Source organism: Carcharodon carcharias, chromosome 4 (assembly GCF_017639515.1).
Source record: "Carcharodon carcharias isolate sCarCar2 chromosome 4, sCarCar2.pri, whole genome shotgun sequence".
Taxonomy (NCBI): domain Eukaryota; kingdom Metazoa; phylum Chordata; class Chondrichthyes; order Lamniformes; family Lamnidae; genus Carcharodon; species Carcharodon carcharias.
The window spans coordinates 144,501,801-144,518,376 of NC_054470.1; positions in this window are offsets into that span (position 1 = coordinate 144,501,801).

A 16,576-nucleotide genomic window follows, 5' to 3' on the forward strand; every position below is an offset into this window, starting at 1 on the left:
TCAATAGGAGTGTTCTCAAAGTCAGTCACAGAGCATGCTGGGTGTGTCCTGCTGGGCGAGAAGCACTCAGCTGAATCATGGGATTATGTAGAATTACATAGAATATACAACACAGAAACAGGCCATTCAGCCCAATCAGTCCATGCTGGCATTTGTGCTCAGCTTGAGCCTCCTCATTTTTCTCATCTAAATCCATCATCATAACCCTCTATTCCCTTCTTCCTTATATTTTTGTCTAGCTTCCCTTTAAATACATCTATACTATATTCTTCAGCCACTCTCTGTGTATTGAGTTCCATATTCTCAAAAATCTTTGGGTAAAGAAGTTTCTTCTGAATTCCCTAAAGAATTTTTTGGTGACTATCTTTTAATGATGGCCTCTAGCTATGCTCTTCCCCACAAGAGGAAACATTCTCTTTATATCCACCCTATCAAAACTTTTCATAATTTTAAAGGCCTTTTGTCGGTTACCCCTCAGCTTTCTTTTTCCAAGAGAAAAGAGACCCAGCCTGTCAATCCTTTTCTGATATGTATACCCAGGCATTTCTAGTGCCATCCTTATAAATTTTCTCCACACCCTCTCCAGTGCTCTTGGTGGTACACACCTTGTTATTCGAGTATGTCCAAGCTGTAAGTGATTTCACCATCTTCTGTGGGTCTTCTCGTGACTGAAGAGTCCGATGTGAAACAGCATGGTCATTTGTACAACTGACAGTTCATGTTGTCGTTGTTGGTGCCTGGGAGAACTTCTGCAGCTGCTCCACTTCTGGCCTTCTTCTGGGCATGTTGGATGTTGCAAGTTTGATGTAAATGGTCCTCAGAAAATGCTGAATCAAATTTCAGTGCTTGCCTCCACATGGGCTGATCAGCTGCAATGCTTTGCCAAGAGAGGTGAACTGCAATGCAGAAACATGTAAGGCTCTTTTTTAGGGTATTTTTTGCACTGACCACCTTGATGTTGTTTGCCCTGAGCCAGGTCTCCATAGAGGACCTGCTTGAGGATTCTGTAATCATCCATTCTCCAGTGCTCTATATTCTTTTTTTAAGATAGTGACCAGAACTGCATGCAGTATTCTAAGTATGGTCTAACCAAGGTTTGATACAAGTTTTACATAAGGTTTGTGTAATGACTCAACAGAGCGTACAGGTTTCAACAAGAAATGGATAAACTTTATGGAAGAGAGCTTTTCAGGTGCTACATGCTTGATCAGGACTCTCATCAGAAAGCCCCACTCCCTGGATTGCCTGCACTTAGGACTCATTGGTTGGAACCTCTCAGATCATCATGTAACCCCTGATAGACAACAGCAGAGGCTATACCCTCAGTTACTACAGTTTGCTTTTTTAACATTCTTGCTACCTGATGCATATCTTAGTGATTGGTGTAGTCGTACTCCAAGATCCTTTTGATTGTCTGCCTGGGGCCCAGGAAAGGGAGGTGCACAAGGTGCTAAACACCAGGGACCGGGAGAGGTGGGTGCACAAGGTGTTAAGCACCAGACCCTGGGAGAGTGCGGTGCACAAGATACTAAACACCAGAGCCCAGGCCCATTGGCCCAATGGTCTGTCGACCTGGATCATCAGTGTCCAAAGCAGCAAGTTTGGTGTGTAGATCATTCCAATGGACACACTGGATTCCCCAGTCTCTCCTTTCTTGCTTACCTCATGTGGGGACTCATTTGACGACAAGTTTTGTTTCTTCTGGAGCTTGGATATTGATACTTTCCTCACTTTGAACCTGGCTGGGGGCTGCTGGAGCGCAACATAAGGTAAAGCATCTAGTGCCTTACCTCTACCCCTTTCCTGACCTCCTTACTCTTGATAGTGTGTAGCCCTTGCCCATGAGCAGGACCCTTTCTCCTCACTGCTGATAGTGTTACCCTGGATCAAGCCCTTCCTGAACAGACCTCCTCCCTCTTTTCACCTTCACAGCCATCCTGCTCAGTGGTGTTAATCTTCATTAATTATTTGATAAAACCACCTGATTTTTAAAGAGTACTCATAGTGCCTTTAAAAACTGTCTGCAATCACCTACGTGACAATATGTAGGGGAAGCAAACACATGTGGCACCCACTTTAAAACTCATCTGTTTAAATGCATCAACCTGCCTGCTCAATAAAGTGAACAAGGAAGTACCCTGAATGGAACTGGTAGGACACTTGAGAAAATAATGGGTGTTAAACATGGCTCGGTGCATTTAGTTACATGAGGTACTGCAGCACTGAGCTACCAATGCCCATTTGAATGTTTATATTATAGGGTTGCAGTAGATTCAAATTGGTAAATGGCCTCTGGGCCTGGGAGGAGGGAATGAGTGAGGAATTGAGTGAGAGACTGTGAGATTGAGATTGAGAGAATGAGAGTGCAAGAGAGAGTGACAGTGAGAAAGTCAGAGTGAGAGAGTCAGAGTGCAACAAAGAGTGTGAGAAAGTGCATGTGTGAGAGAGAACCCTGCGACTAGGAGTGAACTGGATAGACAGATAAACACACACATACCCTCCCCAAAAACATCCACACACTGAGTCAGGAGAGGAGGAAAACCCAGGCTGAAAGGCATCCCAGTTCTGACCCCCATGTTCATATGAATTCCACTGAGGCTATCTCAGAGTGTGCTGCCAGAGGCAAACGTAAGGTTGGTTTTGGTTAAACCCAACTCCTTATCTCAGCTCTGGTCACCCTCCCCCTTCCCTGGTGACCAGGACTTGGGGCCTAATCTGTCTTCCTCTAGCTCTGCTCCTTAAGCAAGAGGGCAAAAGGTTTTACCAATTAGCTCTGCTGCTTGGCACTATTTAATGATCATTTTTATTAATTACTCATTTTTAAAAATGATCAGCTTGTTGCCTTGACATTGATTTATTTTTAGCTCAGAGGCTTGTTTATGTTTTCTTCATACCTCAGCTTTTTTTTGTTGAAATTCATTTTTAATGTTGTGCAAACCAGACCTCAGGCCACTGCTGCTGGGTTTCTTGCTGAAGGGAAATGAAGGGCTCACAAGAAGTCTGACTGTTTTTTCAAGGTCTGTCAAAAGGAGTTATTTTTGTTCCAAAAGAGATGGGAAGTGTTGTAAATACTCAGCACATCTGGCAGTATCCATGCAGAAAGAAATGGTGGTCAGTGACCCTTCGTCAAAACCAGTGCGGTTCGTGAACCTGAAGCATTCACCATGTTTCTCTCTCCACAGAATCTGACTGGCATGCTGAGTATTTCTTCATTTTCTGTTTATATATAAACAGCACCTGCAATACTTTGTTCTCCTATTGCATGTATATTGTATTGCATTCTGTGCATTTGTAAGTGTGATTAGTTTAAATTTAAAATGAGAAAATATTTATCACTCAATGCAGTGTAATTTTTCTGTTAACAAAACCCACTTGTGTGGATAGAAATAGCACATTGTTGCAGGTCAATTGATTGGTGCTAATTTACTGGAAGGTTTTGCCATTACTAAACGTAAGTGAAACCAGGAGTTGAGTGCCAATAGAAAATATCACTGTTAGTTTAAGATGTGTTCATTTATACATAGGATTGTTGTTTGTGGTGTTTGTGATGTTCAAGTCTTTTGGATGTTTCTGTTCAGATGTTGCAAAGGGCCAAGTTCAAAGAAATGGAGCTGATTACATAACATGACGTTGTATGTAATTGTCTGACAATGCTGTGGTTGTAAAGTGTATCTTGATGAGCTTTATAGATAGAGGATGAAATATAAAAGTCAAGGAGTTTTGCTAAACCTATATAAAACAGCTTTCCCCACTGTAACTATGGCCAAAATTTTCCGTTAGGCAGTCGGGCGGAGCAGGTGCTAACACGGGCACCTATGGACCCAATCGCCGCCAGTGATCGGGGCCACGCCACCATTTTGCGTGGGTCGGCCAATTAAGGCCCGCCCAGCGCATTTCCAACTCCCGTGGAGAGTGGGAGTCTGAAGTTTGCAGCGGGTGTGTACAGACCGCCGGGTCCAATGGCGACCCGGCAGTCTGTTTTAAAAAAGGGCCTGGCAGCCTCTTTTAGGTTGTTCACTATGGCCAGCTTCAGGTGGTACAGCAGGGGGTCTGCAGAGCAGGCCAATGTTGAGGGAAGACCAGAGGAGGAGGGCAGGCTATAGGGTAAGCCAGCGGGGGGCCAATGTGCCCCTTGCTTTTTTGATGACTGCCTTGCTGCCCTTATTGAGGAGATGGCAGCACAGCGGGAGGTGTTGTTTCCCCAGGATGGGGGGAGGAAGGCCCCCACATGACAAAGCGTGCCTGGGAGGAGGTGGTGGAGATGGTGAGCTCCCGCGACGTGGTTCGGCGCACCTGGATCCAGTGCCATAAGTGCTTCAATGATTTGTTGCGCTCTGGAAGGGTGAGTAATATCTTGGCATTGGGCATTTAACCCAGCAGGTAGCCTTAGCCTTTGAGGCCCCGCCCCCGGCCCCACACCCAAGTCTTACTGTCGTGACTGCATTGACTCATGTTGGGCATTTGTCGTACGCTGGGTGGTCAAGCAGATAGTGCCCATGCTTACATCAGCCTCAGTGGTTCATGAGGAGATGGGTTCTCCCCGCATCATGTGTTGGTCTTAGTTGCACATGACTATTCTGGGGGCAACCTGCAGGAGATGCAGCTTGGCACATACTCAGAACTCCAACACATGTCCTATTCAGGGTGATGAGATGGAGGAAGGGGAGCCTCAAGGTCTTGTGGCCAAGAGCCATCTGCTGGCCTTGGCGCCACACTTAGTTGAGCCTCCTTGCCATGGAAGCGAAGACCATGTGTTATTGAAAGTGATGGATGCAGAATGTGTCCAAGGTGGCCGTTGTGGGGGGTGTGGAGCGGCCAGGTATTTAAGATCCACGGTGACATCTGCTCTGTCTTCCCACCATCCAAAGCACTGATGATTGTTGGAATCGTTATTGAAGCAACATTGCTCATTCACAGAATGAATAGAGTCCTACGTGTGGGTCATAGACAAAGGTCTCTTGGCCCTTTGAAAATGCGCGTATCCAGCACCATCCAAAGTCTCCTTATCCCATTTCTGACCACTATCCCCATGGCCTTGTATGTCATGGCATTGCTACTGCACATCCAAATACTTATTACATCTTAGGAGGGTTTCTGCTTCTACCACCCTTTCAGCCAGTGCATCCCACATTACTCTGTGCAAAAGTTCCTCATCACCTCACCTGTCAACCTCATGCCCCTTACCTTAAATAAATGCCACCAGGTTAGTCATCCCTCCACCAAGGGGAAAAGTTGCTTTCTGTCCATCCGATCTATATCCCTCATAATGTTATGAAGCTCAATAATGTCACCCCTCAATCTCTTGTGCTCCACGGCAAATATCATCAGTGTATGCTATGTGTCCTCATAACTCCAACTTTCCAGCTCAGCGTGCATCCTGGTCAGTGACCTCTGCACTCTCTCCACTCAAATCACATCCCTCCCATGAAGCGCAGGTCACAACTGCATGCAGAACTATAGCTGTGGCCTCGGCAGTGTTTTCTGCACTTGCACCATGACCTCCCTGTTCCTACGTTCTATTCCTTGCCTAATAAAGGCAAGTATGGCATTTACCTTCTTAAATGCCTTATGTACCTGTCCCACTACCTTAACAGGCCTGTTGACATGCCCAGCAAGGTCCCTCTAATTGTCCTTGCTTTCCGTGGTCCTACCATTCCTTGTGTATTCCCGAACCTTGTTTGTCCTGCCCAAGTGCATCACCTCACACTTATCCACATAATATTCCATTTGGCATCCCTTAGGCCACCTGACCAGTCCGTCTGTATCCACTTGCAATGTTTGGGCCTCCTCCTGACTATTTGCCACCCACCAATGTTCGCCTCCTTAGGTTCTGGAAGATTGAGTGCATTATGAGCCTGGGGGAAAGTGATGAAGTGTGTCACTGTGTGGACGCTAACTGATCCACTGTCATTGTTATTATTTTCAGCATCATCAGAGGCTGGCAAACAGACTCCATTACAGATTCCCCCACTCACAGCTGAGGGCCCTGAGTTGTCACCTGCGTCACACCATTTCTGCAAGGCAGGCACCAGCGCGGAGACTAGCACGTCGGTGGGAATTGTAACATTGGCTAGTTTCCTGGTGCGCAGTGGAGAGGGCACTTCACAATTGCTGGAGGAGCTGGCAGAGACAGAGAGTGCTGATGGCACCAGCAGCCGCAGGACTGCAGGGGACCAGGCACATCCTGAGTCGGGCTGTGATGATGTGCCTCTGAAGTCGTCCGCAACACAACAGCTGCAGGAAATGCGGCTGGGTGTGCAGGAACATCTGGGAGTGTTGCAGGAGAGTATGCTCCACTTGGTATCCATGGTGGAGGAATCCACATGGAGCATGAGTGATGCCATGAGCCTCATGTCAGAGCTTCAGGTTTACTCCATGGAGAGAGTGGCGACTCTTGTGGAGATGGGCTTCTAGCAGAACAACCAGCTTCTCCTGGGGATCTGTTCGGACCTGCAAGCCCTCACAGCACCAGTGGCCACAGCAGGTCATTGTCAATGTAGGAGATGGTCTGGGCACCAAGTGTCCCAGCTCGGTGCCCATCTATCTACGGTGAGCAGGGAGATCCGAAGCGACCTCACGTCGGCGCAGCAGCTGCCTGTCGTCTCTGCGGTCCCCTGTCAGGGCGCTCTGGATGAGGGCAACAGCTCTTCTGCCCCTCTGCCAGGGACCTTTGCATCCGTTGAGGCTGTGACAACTGAGGAGGTGCCAATTCTAGAACTGGCCACTCCTTCCCAGGCGGGACCACCACAGGCTCCACGGGCCAGAAGACATCCGCCAAGGTCATTGAGGCCAACAGGACAGCAGAGTCAGCAGGATGTCTCAGATGCCACTCCAAGTGATGGGGCGGCACCAAGACGTAGCACCTGTAAGTGCAAGCATAAGGCACCTTAGGCACACCACGGGTTTCTCACTGGTGCTTTTGTGTTGGCCCTAGCTTACGGAATTATTATTTTTTGGAGTTGTAAAAACATTTAGGATTCATTTTGTTAGACCATATGATGGATAAAAATAAAATCCATATGTGTTACCATGGCTAAGGGTGGCTCCTTTGTGCTGCATTTGTATGTTTTACAGACATGACATAAGTGTTTGAGTGGACATTGAGGTCTATGTGCAAAGCCCTTAGCTGTAGCTGATGAAGTGGCAGGTGTAGCACTTATGTACTGCGTATGGATGCGATAGGCAATGTTGCCAGATCCAATTGTGTTGTGCTAGCTGAAGGTTCATTGGATTAAAGTCTCCCGGGTGTCCCTGCCTCCTTGGTGTAGTGTCGGGTCAGCGTTCAGCCCTCAGCATTCCCCTGTGCTTCCTCATCTTCCGAATCAGTGCTGGACTCATCGTGTGCAGCTGCATCCACTGCGTCAACGTCTTCATCATCCACTGTGCCCCCCCTTTCCAGCGCAAGATTGTGGAGAGCGCAGCGTGCTACCACTATCACTGAGACACGATCTGGGGGGTACTGGAGTGCGCCCCCTGAGCAGTCCAGGCATCAGAAACGCATCTTGAATAGACCAATGGCTCTCTCCACCAAAGCCCTTGTGGAGCCGTGGCTCCTATCGTAGCGCTGCTCAGCTTCTGTTCTTGGATGGCGGAGAGGCTTCATGAGCCACCTTCTGAGGGGATAGCCCTTGTCACCCAGCAGCCATCCATCAAGCCGAGTCTGTGCATTGAAGAGCCCCGGCACCTGGGTACCTTGTACAGACTTGTAGAATCTGCATCCTGTGATCACACACTATCTGCACGTTCATGGAGTGGAAGCCCTTCCTGTTGACAAAGGCACCGGGCTCACCTACTGGCGCCTTGATGGCCACATTTGTGCAGTCTATTGCACCCTGGACATGAGGGAAGCCAACAATGGCCGCGAAGCCTCTGGCTCACTGTGCCTGACTTGCCTGGTCATAGTAGAAGTGGCTGAAGGTCAATGCACACCTGAACAGACTGTCTGTGACCTGCTTGATACGAGTGTGGACAGCTGATTGGGAGACACTACAAAGATCACCCGCTGAACCCTGGAAGGAGTCAGAGGCATAGAAGTTGAGGGCAACTGTGACCTTCAGAGCCACTGGCATGGGGTGTCCACCCACACAGTTAGGAGAGATCACAGGGCCAATCATCTGACAGATGTAGTTGATTGTCTCCCTTGACAGTCAGAGCCTCCTTTGGCACTGCACCTCAGATATATTGAGGTAGCTGCTTCTCCGCCTGTATACCCTGGCAGCAGGATAGTGGCGCCTTCTGCGGCCACCTTGGATTACCCCTGGCCCAGCGTCCCTTGTGCCTGCACCTGTACTCCAAAAGGTGGCTCCCCTGGAGGCTGATTGTGCACTCTTGGCCTCCTCCTTATCCTAGCCCTCCCTTCCTCCTCAGAGGAGCTGCCTCCAGTGGACATGTCAGAACCCATATCCAGGATAAAGAGAGGCCCCTGGAAAGCTGCAGTCCTGATAAAGATTCCTGACTGCAGAGTGCTGACCTGAAGGTTCAAAATATACAGAAAGCTGCCGGAATTCGTTCTGAGCTGCTACAGATCACGCAGGCAAGTTTAAAACACTTTCTGCAATAATTACTTCACAGACCAGATTGACAACCCCACTGAGCCCTCTTATCCTGCTCGTGGATGAGTTTTATTGAAAAGTCGCTTACCCACCTGCCCATTGTGGCTGTGCACCGAGCCGAAGATCGCACGGGCTCCTGAAAATCGGCTTCAATTGCCAGGTTAAGGGCCTTAACTAGCCAGTTAATTAATGGCGGGTGTGCATCGAACTTCATCGCGCCCCCGCCCATAGAAATATCGCGATGGTGTGCGGTGACATCGGGATGCTCCCCCACCCCCCACACATCTCCCAGAAAATTCTGCACTATGGTTTCAAATTCTGGGCACCCAAAGAATGTGAGGGGGAGGGTAAAAGTAAGGTGGGGTTGGGGGAGTGTGGTTAAGGGACTTAGGAACTGGAGAAGCACCAAGGCCCATGACTTGTCTCCCTGGCTCTGCCTCTGCCTCTGCCCTACCAAGACTTGCAACTTCCAGTTCATAAGTAATCTTCCTATTCCTTTTACCAAAATTGATTACCTCTCATTTGCCTGTGTTGAATTTTATTTACCAAATATTTGGCTATTCTGTGAGTAGATTAATGTCCTCCTGTAATTTGTGGTCATTTCCCCCTTTATTGACTATTCTCAAGGGCAGTTAGGGATAGACAACAAATGATGGTCTTGTCAGTGATGCTCACATCCCACAAAAAGCTTCCCACAAGCTTCCCCTGAATTGTTGTCATCCACAAATTTAGAAATTGAGTTCTTGATTCCAAAGTCCAAATCATTAATGTAAATTGTGAACAACCATGGTCCCGGCACTAATCGCCATGGAACATCACTTCCTACCTTCAGCTACTCTGAATAACTACCCTTCATCCCCACTCTCTCCTTTCTGTCTTGAAACCAGCTAGCAATCTATTCTGTCACTTGTCTCCTGACTCTGCATTCTCTGCCCATATTCATTAGTTGATTATGTGGCACTGTCACTAGGCTATGCCCCTTTATTTTTGAAATTATGATTTTTCAACTTTCAACTGACTGGAAATTTTGCAATCTGAACTGAGACAGAGCAAACTGCTTAAAAATGCCAGGCCACATTCCAAGGTAAAGGTGAGAAACAAACAAATCACCCTCAAGGGAGTGTGAAGAGAGAGACATTTCTTATAATCCAGAAATCCATTGAAAATTGTAACCGCCTAAGGACGAAAATTTAAAAATAAAAAGTACTGGATATTGAAACAATGGCTGCCACAGACAGACACACCTAAAATATCTTGGAAATACACAATGGGTAAGGTATTTCAAGGCAAGGCTGCCCAACCACTTGAGAGAGATTTCAAGTGACACAAGCAATGTCAAGAATGTCTTCAGCAGAAGAAATAGACTGAAGACTGCTCTTGTCATGTTATTATAATGATATAAGCATCAATCGCTCATAAGGAATTATGTAAGCACATTATGGGTTCATTTATTTATCTAGGCACATGGAATATTTACACCTAGGTAGAAAACTTGAAGACATAAGCAATAGAACTGTCTGTGTGTGTGTGTGCTCTACTCAGAAGTGAAACTAGATCACATGACACACTTCCCTTCCAGTGATATCATGTTGCTATCTCTGAAAGGCATATTACAACATCCCAGTTTCTTTTTAAAGATAATACCCCCCTTTTCAAAGAAGTACCTGCTCATGTTTAGTTACCATTACATGAGTATATAAAACTGTGAATCTATGAGTCTCTAAAGCACAAAGGTAATCTGCTGGTATGCGCAGATCTTGTAATAGTAACCTTGTCTGGAGGTTTCTTTAATTGCTCAAATTGATCTGCAGGATTGTCATTCTTGCATGTTGTTCCTGCTTGTATTTGGAATCTAGTCCTCGATGTAATAGGACTGTACACTGGCCGTGGAGCTGGAATGGATCTGATTTGTCCTCGGTTATATCTCACCATTGTACCTTTGTATAATGACTTCATATGGCCTTGGCTCGAGACAGATTCTTGTCATCTTAGCTAGTTCCCATATGCCTTCTGTGGGATCCTGGTTGCAATCTTGTTGGCCCAACTGTAAACCTAGCAATTTTGTACCTGCATTACTATCGTGCACGTTGGACATTGGTCATCTTGCCTTGTAGTTTGAAAAGTTGTTCTCTAGTTTCTGAGAGAGTAGAACAGGTAAAAGAAGATAAATTGGTATGCACTGGTCTGCCAACATGAGTTCTGCTAGTGATGGAATTCTTGCACTTAAAGGTGTCGCCCTCAGATGTAACATTGCAATGCGTATATCTTGCTTGATGCGTCTACATTTTAGAATTATGGATTTCACCATGTGAATCATTCATCCAGCTAGGCTATTAGGATATATCTAGGATAACGAGGAGAAGAAGCAGTGTGATTGGTACTCCATTTCTCACAAGTATGCTGAAATGGTTTACCAATAAATTGCAGACCGTTATCCATAATGATCTCTCTAGGCACACCAAATAAACTGAAAAAAGCACTTAAATTTTGACAATAGTTGTGCTTGACATATTGTACAATTGTCGAATGATGGAGTACATGGTAAAGTAGTCAATGATGATGATGAAGTCAGTGTCATGGACTTGAAAGAGGTCAGATGCGAATTTGAACCAAGGATGGATAGGAACTTAAATGTGGAATCAATGGTGCTTTGCTCTGACTTGACATGTGCTCTTGATGCGCCTTGCACTTCTCGACAACAACCTTAATGTCATTTTTCATACCTGGCCAATAGACTGCCTCTCTTCCAAGTTTTCTTGCCTAATCTATGCCCATATATGATTGTTGAAGAATATCAGGTCGTAAAAATTTCAGTATGATGGCCTGCCTGCTTTTAAAAATGACTCCCCGGAAGATGCCCAGCTCATGCTGATAAGGCCAAAATAGTCTCATGGGCAGGATTTTCCATTCGGCATGTTGGCGCGCGCTCGACATGTCTGATCCTGATATGATGGACGATGATCCCAGGCGAGCGACCCGACCTCATCATGCGATCACACAATATTTCGGTCAGCGAACGAGCGAGAGAGTCAGCAGTGTGCCTGCCAACTATTAAGAAACCCTATTAAGGCAATTAATCAATTAATCAACCTGTATTTTTTGCTGCCCATCCAACATTGCAGCTGGTGGGTGGGCGAATTGGCCACGCTGCCCTTGGATTTTTTAGGAAACCTCATCCATGGGCGAGATGAGGTTTCCGACATGAATTTTAAAAAATTTTTGACATAACCCTTATAATGTTTCTATTCATGTGAGAGAGTCCTTGTGGGGTCATTTTTTTGGGGGATTTTCAAAATCTTTATTTTTGACTTTAAGTTTCTCAGCTCCTCGAGGCAGCTCCCTGCTTTCAGGGAGCTTTCAGTGCGTGCTCCCCTGTGCATGTGCAGTCTTTTGCATTCGCCCTCCTCGCGTCCCCACCCCGGTAGCACTGAGCTTCTCAGCGCACCTTTCATGCTGGCTGGCTGTTAATTGGCCAGCTAGCATGAAATCGTGGTCAGAGGCCGATCGCAGGTTACAGGCCATTTCCTGGCTGCTCCCCGGCACACCTGCCCGATGACCCAAAAATCCTGCTCCATGTGTTCATGGACTTGCTAAATTGAATTAGGCCATCCTTCAATTATGGTTTTCCACAGTTTCTGTAGTGTGGAATCTTTCATTGTTTCTTCTTATAGCTGAGGGAATCTGGATTGAGCAAAAAGTACCAAATCAATTGATAAACTTGCATTCTCCTGCATGTGTCACATTGCAGATCCTTTGAAACTGCCAATTATGTCGAAACATTTTGGATATTTCAGTGTTGAGCAGTGAACTGAGGCAATAGGAGTAATTTCTGAAGCTAATCTGCCACATGCCGTCTGACTGATTCCATAGATTGTCATTAGTGTGAGGTCAGGGCATGGCAGTAGATCTACAACCGCTGGGCCTTTAGTCTTCATGATGTAGAACATCTGTGACACCCAGGAAAATTGATTGTACTTGCACTCCAGGACTATGGATCCTGCACATAGAATAAGTGAACTGTTGTACACAAAGTTTTGCAGTAGCAGGTTTGGACATGGTCTTCCATGTCAGTTAGAATTACAGAGGTAGTATGTTGGCATTTACCCCGTGGGTCCATCTTGACCAATAATGAGTATTTACCAACATTCTTAGTGCAGATACATTGAATCTTGGCAAACACCTCAGGTGTGTTGGCACCTGTGTTTTCCACAAGATTGATGGTGTGAAACATGGTTTCACTGCTCTTCTTCTCATCATACAGCTCATCGTTATGCTTTGGTTTGTCAATCACCTCATGTATATGTTTCTGACCGGATACCAGATGTTCATTCTTATTGCCTGAAGGTACCCATTGCGTACAGTCTGTTTGGATCAGTGCGTGGCTATTTGTAGCTGCATCACCCATCACTCTAATGCACTGCAGCTGCCAAAAGCCCTTTCTGCCACAAGCCTTGCAGAATTGCTGGAAAGCTGGGCATTTCCTTGGTCCATGCAGAAGGCCACACCTTCCACATGTCTTGCTAGGTTTGCGTGTTCTAGTGAGTCTATCAACAATTAGGGTCATACTTAGGACCTGTAAGTTTCTTTGACCTGTGAGGATTGCTTTGTACTTGAATCCATCCTTGAGTAGTTCCTTGATGCTATATATTTTGGGCTTGTCCAGCAGATCTTTCTGGAAGGCTTCCATGGGAGTGGATGCAATCACCAACTCAACAATGCTCTCTGCTAGCTCTGAGTTTGAAAAATCACAGTATGTACCCTTTTCTCTGCATCTGCTGTTGAAGTGGTCTATGGATTCTGTAGGCTGTTGTTGAAATTACATGAACTCTAGTTGATGAATATGGAAGTTTAACCTGATTCTGAACTGGTCTTCCAATGTACTCCATAGCTTTTGAGGACCCTTCAGCTCTTCTGCTGTAAATCCTGATGTGTTCAGCCTGTGTAGAACTTCATTCCCAATTGCCAAGTGAAATTTTATGGCTTGCCTGTCTGGTTCAGGCACACCTGAATCAAGAAACCACAGCTCTGTATGCTGTTTGGACATTTTGAAGTTGGATAGTAGGTTGGTTGCATCTTAATTCACACTAGGCAACTTTGTGGATATTCAGACAATATCCCTTTGACCTTCCTTCTAGGGGTGAGGTAGGTGATTCTGTCTGTCTGTTTGTCTGGTTCCGAATGACTACATGAGGGCTGAATGCTAGAGGCTGTGTTTTTATTATTTTTCTCCAGTTTAGTGGCTAAGATATTTACTCTTTCTTTGATTCAAGAAAACCTAGTTGGATTGGCTCCTTACTGCTCACAGCTTAATTAGTTAAATACATCCTGATTTGGAGAAGACTTAAGACATATCCTCGTAAAAAAGAAATGTAAACCTTTGTTGTGACGAATCAAGAAGGTTGAATAGAGGGAAGCCTGTTCAACCCTTTTCACCTGGTTGTAACAGGCACCTTACTGAAGACCTTTGGAAAATCCAGATAATTACATCTACAGCATTATCATTGTCTACTCTGCCTGTTACCTCCTCAAAAAATTCAGTAAGGTTGGCCAAGCAAGACTTTCCCTTTTGAAATCCATGCTGACTGTTCATTATCATATTTTTCATTTCTAGATGTTCTTCCATTCACTCCTTTATTAGTGATTCCATTATTTTTCCTACCACCAATATTGAGTAGAATGGTCTATAATTTAGTGGACATGTTCTGTCTCCTTTTCATATTTAGGGCCAGGATACTGAGGTCAGCAAGTGGGGGGCAGAGTCCGCTCGCCGACGTGTATAATGAGGCGGAATGACGACGGGCGGAACTCCCGATGTCATCACGCGTCATCTCAATTATCAGGTTGGTGGAGGCGCAGCCGAATCAGCTGTGACCCCACAGACTTGTCAATGGCCAATTGAGGTCATTTAAAAAGTAATTCAAGTAGTTAATGGACCTGCCCGTCCAACATTAAGGTTGGCAGGGAGGCCAGGAGCCCTGGTGGGCTTCAAAAAAAGCATGAAACCTCATCCACAGGAGGGATGAGGTTTCATGAAAGTTTTTAAAAAAATTTTTAAAGTTTGAATAAAAGTGATGGACATGTCCCAACTCATGTGACAGCGTCACATGAGGGAACATATCAGGGAAATTTTATGTTTGTGTATTGACTTTTGAATTTGGCACTGATCTCCCTGAGGCAGCACTTAGCCTCAGGGAGATGAGTGCCCTCTTTCGCACGCATGCACTCTCGGCTTCGGGAATCCCCCCCCCCCGCCCTCACAAGGAGTGCTTCCTGGCAGACATCACACTGGGCCTGTCCACGTAAAATGGCGGTACGCCCTGATCGGAGGAGCACCTGCATGCATCCACTCCTGCACTTGCCCCCCACTGGGGGAAAAATTCTTCCCTAGGAATTACATTAGGTGTCTGCCAATCCTCTGGCAATACATCATTTTCTACCAATTTTTTAAATATGCATTCTATTGCCTCTGCTATTTCTTCTCTAGGTTCTTTTAAAATAATTGGATGCAATTGATCTGGACCTCTTGTCCTGAGAATAAAGAGGCTTTATCCTTTTTGAGTTTCTGGATCAGTTATTTCCTGATATCGATGGTGTCTTGATAAGAGTTTTGACTCTTGAGCCTGCCCCGACCACCTTCCTGCGCTGCATGGACCTCTCTCTGCTTTGCATGTTCCTTCTTCTCCACTTCCTCCCCTTTCTCCTCAGAAAAGCCGTGTCATTCCAGCACCCCAGCCTCTTTAAGATCTACTCCTACTCCTCTCTGGAAGGCCATGCTATGGAGAGCACAGCAGATGACCACAATGCGTGAGACCTTTGCAGGAGTGTCCTGCAGGGCACCATCTTACTGGTCCAGGTATCAGAACTGCACCTTCGTCCGCAGGGTTACATAAGGCAGTTAGTAACCATCTCTCAAGAGTTATCCCATGTCCTTAAATTCCATCAATGAAGTTGTTTGGTGACATGAAGAGCTGTGGCACCCTGGACCGCTGAAGGCGGAATGCATAATAGCAGCTGCCAGGATAATGGGTGCATACATGGAGGAAGATGAAGTCTGAGCCTGAGCATCTTTAGTGTTTGAGGACATGGGACTGTGCAGCTGCTGTTGGCTAATGACAATGGCTGTCTTGGCATCCTCTGGTTGTCTGGAGGAGATCTAAGGCTACTCAGGCATCCCTGCTCAGGAGAGGGAAAGGCTGGTGACGGATGACATACATTAGTTCAACGATCTGTTTGCCAGCATACCACAGTAGCTCCAGGATCATGCCACACCTACGCTTGGTGCAAACAGCACCTGTTATAGACCTCAACTCTGAGTTTGGTTTACCGTATCACTTCCTTCATCCATCGTAATAGTGCACTCTTCTCCCCCCACCACAGGCTTTCAAACTGACTTGCTGTTGACTCTGAGACAAAGGGATTTCCCACAGGTTTTGGCAGGCTCCATGAAATGGCGATGGCATGCTTCTTGAAGAAGACTTTTAGCAATGGCTGCCTGCATCAGCTGTGTGCAGGCTTCTTTATTTCCATGATTAGCTATGCTGAGTAATGAGGTTCACATTTAAAGCAATGCTTGCCTTTTTCTGAGCTGGACAGTCGCGACGTTCCTGAGAGATTTACATAATTAATTCTTCTTTTTCTCATCTTACGAATTTGGAGGCCTCCTGTTGGGGCTCTGACTGGGGAATCAGGTTTTAGTGATGGGCTTTCCTTCAAAGGCACCTCTGACACTGAAATAGGGAAAGGGTTCTCAGGACTAGCTGCCCCCTGGAGCTTCAAAAGATTTAGCTCACCCTGGCAGGCTCTGTGGACTCTGCGATCTATAGCTAGACTTCCAAGGGAGTTTGATTGGAGTCTTCTGCTGAAATCAAAATCCTTGCTTTTAGCATCCAGGCCTTTTCTCTGGACAATTTTCTCCAAGTCAACATCTTCTGTTGGGAGCTTCTCTCAGGTCAGAATTTTCATTGAGGTTTTTTCTTAGTCTTCCAGCATCTTGGCTTGTTTCAGCATTTAAGCAAGGTTGAGGT